General features: G+C 41.9%; 1 pseudogene; it reads left to right on the top strand.

The window, feature by feature from the left end:
* Gm5186 (predicted gene 5186) lies at nt 989–2,925 on the top strand (annotated as a pseudogene).

The raw sequence follows: 9,220 nt of genomic DNA, 5'->3' as shown, positions 1-9,220 counted from the left end.
GAGCTGAGATTAGAACTTTGTTTTAGAAACTATTTGGTTAACTTTCATTTTTCTCTTCTCTTCTTTTCTTTTCTTTTCTTTTCTTTTTTAATTAGATATTTTCTTTATATACATTTCAAATGCTATCCCCAAAGTTCCCTATACCCTCCCCCAGCCCTACTCCCCAACCCACCCACTCCCGCTTCTTGGCCCTGGCATTCCCCTGTACTTGGGCATATAAAGTTTATGCACCCAACCTACTGCTTCTGCACTAGCTTAAATCGTCTCAAGGAGTTACTTATATCAGGGCTATTCCACAATTCACTTGCTTATAAATCCAGTCTAGATTTGTCCAGTGGATGCTAGAATTCATCTGGATCATTTTGAGTGAATATTTCATTATCACTCCTGATTCTGTACACTAATTGGGGGGACAGAATTTTTACAAAATGACTATAAACCATTTATACTTGTCTCATCTCTAAAAACTAGTAATATTAAGAAATAAAACTATTAAAATGTCCTTTCTCTGGGCTGGTCTTACACGCGTTCTCGCGACCGGCCAGGAAGAACGCAGCAAACCGGAATCTTCTGCGGCAAAGCTTTATTGCTTACATCTTCAGGAGCAAGAGTACAAGAGTGCAAGAGCTCTATTGCTTACATCTTCAGGAGCAAGAAGCAAGAGCCAGAGCAAGAGAGCAAGAGAGCAAGAGCAAGAGAGCAAGAAAGAGAAAAAGAACAAGAACAAGAAAGCAAGAGAAAGAGCAAGAGAGAGAAAGAAAGCAAGAAAAAGAATGGCAAAACCCCGTCCCTTTTAAGGAGAATTATCCTCCGCCTAGGACGTATTACTCCCTGATTGGCTGCAGCCCATCGGCCCAGTTGTCATCAAGAGAAAGGCAGAACACATGGCGGGAAAACTGCCCCTGCATGTGTGCAGATTATGTTTACTACTTAGAACAGGGCTGTCAGCGCCATCTTGTAATGGCAAATGTGAGGGCGGCTCCCAACAGGCTGGTTCTGGCCGAGCTGCTTGCAGCATGGGTGGCACACGGGTCATGGGCTGGGTGGCGACAGGGCTGGTCCTGGGCGCCGGCGTCTGCTACTATATCTACCAGCTGACTCGGGGACCGCACCGAAGCATAGGCCGATTGTTCCCTTCGCGGTCCGCAGAAGACCTAACCGATGGCTCCTATGATGATATCTTAAATGTGGAACAGCTTGAGAAACTTCTGTACCTGCTGGAGTCAACCGACAATCCTATAGTTACTGAAAAAGCCTTGGTCACCTTGGGAAATAATGCAGCCTTTTCCACTACCAGGCCATTATTCGTGAGTTGGGGAGTATCCTAATTGTTGGAAACAAAATCAGCTCCCTGAACCAAAGTATTAAAGAGAAAGCTTTAAAAGCACTAAATAACCCGAGTGTGAATGTTGAAAATCAAACTAAGATAAAGATATACGTTCCTTATATCTGTGAGGACCTCTTTGCTGATGTCGTGAACTCTGCAGTGCAGCTGGCTAGACTGAGGCTGCCGACAAACATGACGGTCACCAATGACTATCAACACCTGCTCAGCAGCTCCATCGCTGGCCTGTTCCACCTGCTGCTTATGCGAAATTGAAGCACCACAGTTCAGGTTTGGAAGCTGATTTTGAATTTGTCTGAGAATCCAGCCAGGACAGAAGGACTACTGAGTGTCCAAGTGGATTCATCATTCCTTTCCTTTTATGACGGCCAAGTAGCAAACGGGATTCTTCTTCCAGCTCTTACACTGTTTCAGAATAGAAACAATTGCCTCAAAGTGAAAGGCCGGTTAGCTAATCAGCTTCCTTTTACTAAACGGTCATTGTTTTTTTGTTTTTTGTTTTTCTATTATACGGAGAAGAATGTGCCCAGAAAATGAAAGCCTGTCATGATGTGGATGTGAAAGAGAAGGCTTTAGCAATAAAAGCCCAAATTCTGATCGTTTGCTCCTATTTTTAATCAAAGACTCAAACAGCAACGCAGTCTTAAGTCAGCACACAGGAGCGTTCACCTTCCTTTAAAGGGGGTCTTTCAGCTGATGGAGTTAAACAATAAAAGTGAGTGAGCAGCTCTAATCCAACCTGATGTTCAAAATTTTAGATTTTGGAGTAGTTCAGATTTGGGGTTTGGGGATTGAGTAGAGTCTGGAACCTTCAGAAGATGCGGCAAATGTCTAGTTACAATCATGGATGGACTGGCCATGCTCTTCAGGACTATTTTGAAGGATTCTAGTGCTATTAAATGAATATGAGGGGTTGCACTGAAGATATTTACTGAGGTATTTAATGGTTTCCTGACATGAACTGAGTGGCCTGTCTCTGTACAATCCTAACTCCTGGGAGTGATTTGCAGTTGCTAGTGAGACAGTGTTAGGTGCTGAGTTGAAGACTGTTACTGCCACAGCAAGGGCCTTGTGCCTCAAACCAGTGAATACTGCAAGCTCGAGTCCACCGCCAACCCTGCCATACTGCTTGCAAGTCTGAGCTCATCATGAGACTCTGCCTGCAGCATTTCTGATCCGTAGGACTGTACTCCCATTTACATGGAAAACATTTTCTTACTGCTTACCGCCTTGTGTAAGATACTGGAGAGCAACCCAAGCTTCCACCTACGGGCAGGCAACCCTTTAATTAGAGTGTCCTGATAAGTCTGGATGGATGCATGGAGAAATACATCCATGAGATGGTTGCTTTTAAAGCATGCTGTGAAGTAATATAGTAGAGGCCCATGTCTTTTTTTCCCCCTCTAATTAATGATAAATATATTTATACATGAACAGAACATTTCTAGAATGATACATAAAACTTCTGGGCACCGGACTGGGACCTGGATGTATGGATTTCTTTGTGTACCTGTTTCTACTGTTTGGATTTCTACTGAGCATAAATTGTATAAATTTTTTAATAAAAAGGAGAAATGCAAAAAAAAGCTATTAAAATTACATCTTTATCTGTTGAAATGAAATAACAGCCTAAAGAAGCAGGTCTCTCAAGATCCTCTGTTTCACTTAGCCTTTTGGTGAAGGTAGTTTTGCAATTTTTTATTTCACTGCTGATATTAGAAAGGCTGTTTGGAGCCTCCCACTTCACTCCAACTGAATAAAAGCAATAGAGAAGTAAGTAGATGTTATTTTACCCAGAAGTTCAGAAAGGCTGTTTATTTTTATATTTGAGACAAATGAGATACAGTAATCAGAAACTAAACATAGGCAGAACCTCCACTGATTCGGCCAGAACAGACAAATATGAAAGCAGCCATCTATTGTTCTTTAAATGTTTTATTGACACGACCACTTGTAGAGGGGGATCATGGAAAATGTTCAATGTAAATTATGTTTCTTATTTTTTGTTGTTGTTTTGCTTTGTTTTAATTTTATGATTCCTTATTTACTTAATCTTTTCATAACTACCTTTTATGATTTATATATTCTGACATTTATCGAAAAGTAAACAATTTAGGTTATTTCTCTCCCATTTGGTTTGGTTTCTGTCTACCCCTCCATCCCTTGCACCAGATCATATCACAAAGAAGTAATAATGGCCAACTTTTATCGCCTCCAGAGCCTGTTCATTCATTGTTAGTACTGATGAAAATTAGCTTATCGGTTAATGAAAAGATTAGGACCTTTAATTAGGAATTCCATCTTTCATGCTTTTGCAGGACACAGGCCCATCCTTTGTGTCAAGCCTTAGTTAAACCAAGATTAGGAAAGAGCCTAGGTCTCAAACGTTTCCTTCATGCCAGTTCAGTTAGGAAATAGGTTAGTTCCTGTTTAACGCTGGCAGTTCTGCCTTCTAAACAAACAGCAGAAAGATGAATTGCTAGGGTCCTGCTTAAGAGAGTTTGTATGATCTTCAGCTCCAGACAGCCGGCCACCTTCCTGGTGAGAGCACGGGGGTCTGCCCGGCCTGAGAGGTTTGTGGCACAGGCGCCGGCGGGAGCCTTCTTGGCTACGGGACTCCGCGGAGGGCAGGCTGCACGGGTGACCGTGTGGAATACAGAGTGCCAGCCGTTTCTGAGACGGGCGAGAGTCACAGAGCTTCTGGGCGGCGCCATCTTCAGCTCCAGACAACCAGCCACCTTCCCGGCAAGAGCCACAGAGCTTCTGAGGCAGCGCCATCCTCAGCTCCAGACGGCCGGCCTCCTTCCGGACAAGAGCCACAGAGCTTCTCAGGTGGCGACATCTTCGACTCCAGACAACTGGCCACCTTCCTGGCCAAAGCAACACAGCTTCTGGGAAAGATCCTGTTTTGGGCCTTCACCTTCAGCCAGGAGGAGGTCCAAACACCAGATAACTGTACACCTTCCCTGAAAGAGGAGAGCTTGCCTACAGAGACTGCTCTGACCACTGAAACTCAGAGAAGAGAGCTTGTCTCCCACGCCTGCTGATAGAGGGTAACAAAATCAACAGAGGAACAATCTCTTAACAAAGACAACTATAACAACTAACTCCAGAGATTGCCAGATGGCAAAAGGTAAACGTAAGAATCCTACTAACAGAAGCCAGGACCACTCACCATCATCAGAACCCAGAACGCCCACTTCGCCCAATCCAGGACACCCTAACACACCTGAAAAGGTAGACCTGGATTTAAAAGCATATCTCATGATGATGGTAGAGGACATAAAGAAGGAATTCAATAACTCACTTAAAGAAATACAGGAGAACACTGCTAAAGAGTTACAAGTCCTTAAAGAAAAACAGGAAAACACTGCTAAAGAGTTACAAGTCCTTAAAGAAAAACAGGAAAACACAACCAAACAGGTAGAAGTCCTTATAGAAAAACAGGAAAACACATCCAAACAGGTGATGAAAATGAACAAAACCATACTAGACCTAAAAAGGGAAGTAGACACAATAAAGAAAACCCAAAGTGAGGCGACGCTGGAGATAGAAACCCTAGGAAAGAAATCTGGAACCATAGATGCGAGCATCAGCAACAGAATACAAGAGATGGAAGAGAGAATCTCAGGTGCAGAAGACTCCATAGAGAACATCGGCACAACAATCAAAGAAAATGGAAAATGCAAAAAGATCCTAACTCAAAACATCCAGGAAATCCAGGACACAATGAGAAGACCAAACCTACGGATAATAGGAGTGGATGAGAATGAAGATTTTCAACTCAAAGGACCATCAAACATCTTCAACAAAATTATTGAAGAAAACTTCCCAAATCTAAAGAAAGAGATGCCCATGAACATACAAGAAGCCTACAGAACTCCAAATAGACTGGACCAGAAAAGAAATTCTTCCCGACACATAATAATCAGAACACCAAATGCACTAAATAAAGATAGAATTCTAAAAGCAGTAAGGGAAAAAGGTCAAGTAACATATAAAGGCAAGCCTATAAGAATTACACCAGATTTTTCACCAGAGACTATGAAAGCCAGAAGAGCCTGGACAGATGTTATACAGACACTAAGAGAACACAAATGCCAGCCCAGGCTACTATACCCAGCCAAACTCTCAATTACCATAGATGGAGAAACCAAAGTATTCCACGACAAAACTAAATTCACCCATTATCTCTCCACGAATCCAGCCCTTCAAAGGATAATAACAGAAAAAAACCAATACAAGGATGGGAACCACGCCCTAGAAAAAACAAGAAGATAATCCCTCAACAAACCTAAAAGAAGACAGCCACAAGAACAGAATGCCAACTTTAACAACAAAAATAACAGGAAGCAACAATTACCTTTCCTTAATATCTCTTAATATCAATGGACTCAATTCCCCAATAAAAAGACATAGACTAACAGACTGGCTACACAAACAGGACCCAACATTCTGCTGCTTACAGGAAACCCATCTCAGGGAAAAAGACAGACACTACCTCAGAGTGAAAGGCTGGAAAACAATTTTCCAAGCAAAGGGTCTGAAGAAACAGGCTGGAGTAGCCATTCTAATATCGGATAAAATCGACTTCCAACCCAAAGTTATCAAAAAGACAAGGAGGGACACTTCATACTCATCAAAGGTAAAATCCTCCAAGAGGAACTCTCAATTCTGAATATCTACGCTCCAAATGCAAGGGCAGCCACATTCATTAAAGACACTTTAGTAAAGCTCAAAGCACACATTGCACCTCACACAATAATAGTGGGAGACCTCAACACACCACTTTCATCAATGGACAGATCGTGGAAACAGAAACTAAACAGGGACACAGTGAAACTAACAGAAGTTATGAAACAAATGGACCTGACAGATATCTACAGAATATTTAATCCTAAAACAAAAGGATATACCTTCTTCTCAGCACCTCACGGGACCTTCTCCAAAATTGACCATATAATTGGTCACAAAATAGGCCTCAACAGATACAAAAATATTGAAATTGTTCCATGTATCCTATCAGACCACCATGGCCTAAGACTGATCTTCAATAACAACATTAAGAATGGAAAGCCAACATTCACGTGGAAACTGAACAACACTCTTCTCAATGATACCTTGGTCAAGGAAGGAATAAAGAAAGAAATTAAAGACTTTTTAGAGTTTAATGAAAATGAAGCCACAACGTACCCAAACCTTTGGGACACAATGAAAGCATTTCTAAGAGGGAAACTCATAGCTCTGAGTACCTCCAAGAAGAAACGGGAGAGAGCACATACTAGCAGCTTGACAACACATCTAAAAGCTCTAGAAAAAAAGGAAGCAAATTCACCCAAGAGGAGTAGACGGCAGGAAATAATCAAACTCAAGGGTGAAATTAACCAAGTGGAAACAAGAAGAACTATTCAAAGAATTAACCAAACGAGGAGTTGGTTCTTTGAGAAAATCAACAAGATACATAAGCCCTTAGCTAGACTCACTAGAGGGCAAAGGGACAAAATACTAATCAACAAAATCAGAAATGAAAAGGGAGACATAACAACAGATCCTGAAGAAATCCAAAGCACCATCAGATCCTTCTACAAAAGGCTATACTCAACAAAACTGGAAAACCTGGACGAAATGGACAAATTTCTGGACAGATACCAGGTACCAAAGTTGAATCAGGATCAAGTTGACCTTCTCAAGGAAAAAAGAACCTCTGGTGGAATCACCATGCATGACCTAAAGCTTTACTACAGGGCAATTGTGATAAAAACTGCATGGTACTGGTATAGAGACAGACAAGTAGACCAATGGAATAGAATTGAAGACCCAGAAATGAACCCACACACCTATGGTCACTTGATCTTCGACAAGGGAGCTAAAACCATCCAGTGGAAGAAAGACAGCATTTTCAACAATTGGTGCTGGCACAACTGGTTGTTATCATGTAGAAGAATGCGAATCGATCCATACTTATCTCCTTGTACTAAGGTCAAATCTAAGTGGATCAAGGAACTTCACATAAAACCAGAGACACTGAAACTTATAGAGGAGAAAGTGGGGAAAAGCCTTGAAGATATGGGTACAGGGGAAAAATTCCTGAACAGAACTGCAATGGCTTGCTCTGTAAGATCGAAAATTGACAAATAGGACCTAATGAAACTCCAAAGTTTCTGCAAGGCAAAAGACACCGTCAATAAGACAAAAAGACCACCAACAGATTGGGAAAGGATCTTTACCTATCCTAAATCAGATGGGGGACTAATATCCAACATATATAAAGAACTCAAGAAGGTGGACTTCAGAAAATCAAATAACCCCATTAAAAAATGGGGCTCAGAACTGAACAAAGAATTCTCACCTGAGGAATACCGAATGGCAGAGAAGCACCTGAAAAAATGCTCAACATCCTTAATCATCAGGGAAATGCAAATCAAAACAACCCTGAGATTCCACCTCACACCAGTCAGAATGGCTAAGATCAAAAATTCAGGTGACAGCAGATGCTGGCGTGGATGTGGAGAAAGAGGAACACTCCTCCATTGTTGGTGGGATTGCAGGCTTGTACAACCACTATGGAAATCAGTCTGGCGGTTCCTCAGAAAACTGGATATAGTACTACCGGAGGATCCAGCAATACCTCTCCTGGGCATATATCCAGAAGATGCCCCAACTGGTAAGAAGGACACATGCTCCACTATGTTCATAGCAGCCTTATTTATAATAGCCAGAAGCTGGAAGGAACCCAGATGCCCCTCAACAGAGGAATGGATACAGAAAATGTGGTACATCTACACAATGGAGTACTACTCAGCTATTAAAAAGAATGAATTTATGAAATTCCTAGCCAAATGGATGGACCTGGAGGGCATCATCCTGAGTGAGGTAACACATTCACAAAGGAACTCACACAATATGTACTCACTGATAAGTGGATATTAGCCCAAAACCTAAGATACCCAAGATATAAGATACAATTTCCTAAACACATGAAACTCAAGAAAAATGAAGACTGAAGTGTGAACACTATGCCCCTCCTTAGAAGTGGGAACAAAACACCCTTGGAAGGAGTTACAGAGACAAAGTTTGGAGCTGAGATAAAAGGATGGACCATGTAGACACTAGCATATCCAGGGATCCATCCCATAATCAGCTTCCAAATGCTGACACCATTGCACACACTAGCAAGATCATGCTGAAAGGACCCTGATATAGCTGTCTCTTGTCAGAGTATGCCTGGGCCTAGCAAACATAGAAGTGGATGCTCACAGTCGGCTATTGGATGGATCACATGGCCCCCAATGAAGGAGCTAGAGAAAGTACCAAAGAAGCTAAAGGGATCTGCAACCCTATAGGTGGAACAACATTATGAACTAACCAGTACCCCGGAGCTCTTGACTCTAGCTGCATATGCATCAAAAGATGGCCTACTCGGCCATCACTGGAAAGAGAGGCCCATTGGACACGCAAACTTTATATGCCCCAGTACAGGGGAACGCCAGGGCCATAAAAGGGGAGTGGGTGGGTAGGGGAGAGGGGGTGTGTGGCTATGGGGGACTTTTGGTATAGCATTGCAAATGTAAATGAGCGAAATACCTAATAAAAAATGGAAAAAAAAAAAGAGAGTTTGTATATTGTTCTAGGCTCTCATAAAGAGACAGCCTGTTTACCACAATGGAGGTTTTGCCCAGCATGAATCCTAAAAGTCTCCCCACCTTTATTACACTATCACTATCCAGTTCTATCTTCTATCTACCCCCATTACCCAGTTTTAAAGCTTATCCTCACTAGAAAAAAATTGTTAAGACAACACCTCAACTTATTGTTTACATACTTCTGTTTCAATCCACTTGGGTTACTATAAAATACATGACAGGATAGTTTATA

This window comes from Mus musculus, chromosome 12, assembly GCF_000001635.26.
Source record: "Mus musculus strain C57BL/6J chromosome 12, GRCm38.p6 C57BL/6J".
Taxonomy (NCBI): Eukaryota; Metazoa; Chordata; class Mammalia; order Rodentia; family Muridae; genus Mus; species Mus musculus.
The sequence above is the reverse complement of the archived record's forward strand: the minus strand, read 5'-3'. Positions and strand labels throughout refer to the sequence as shown.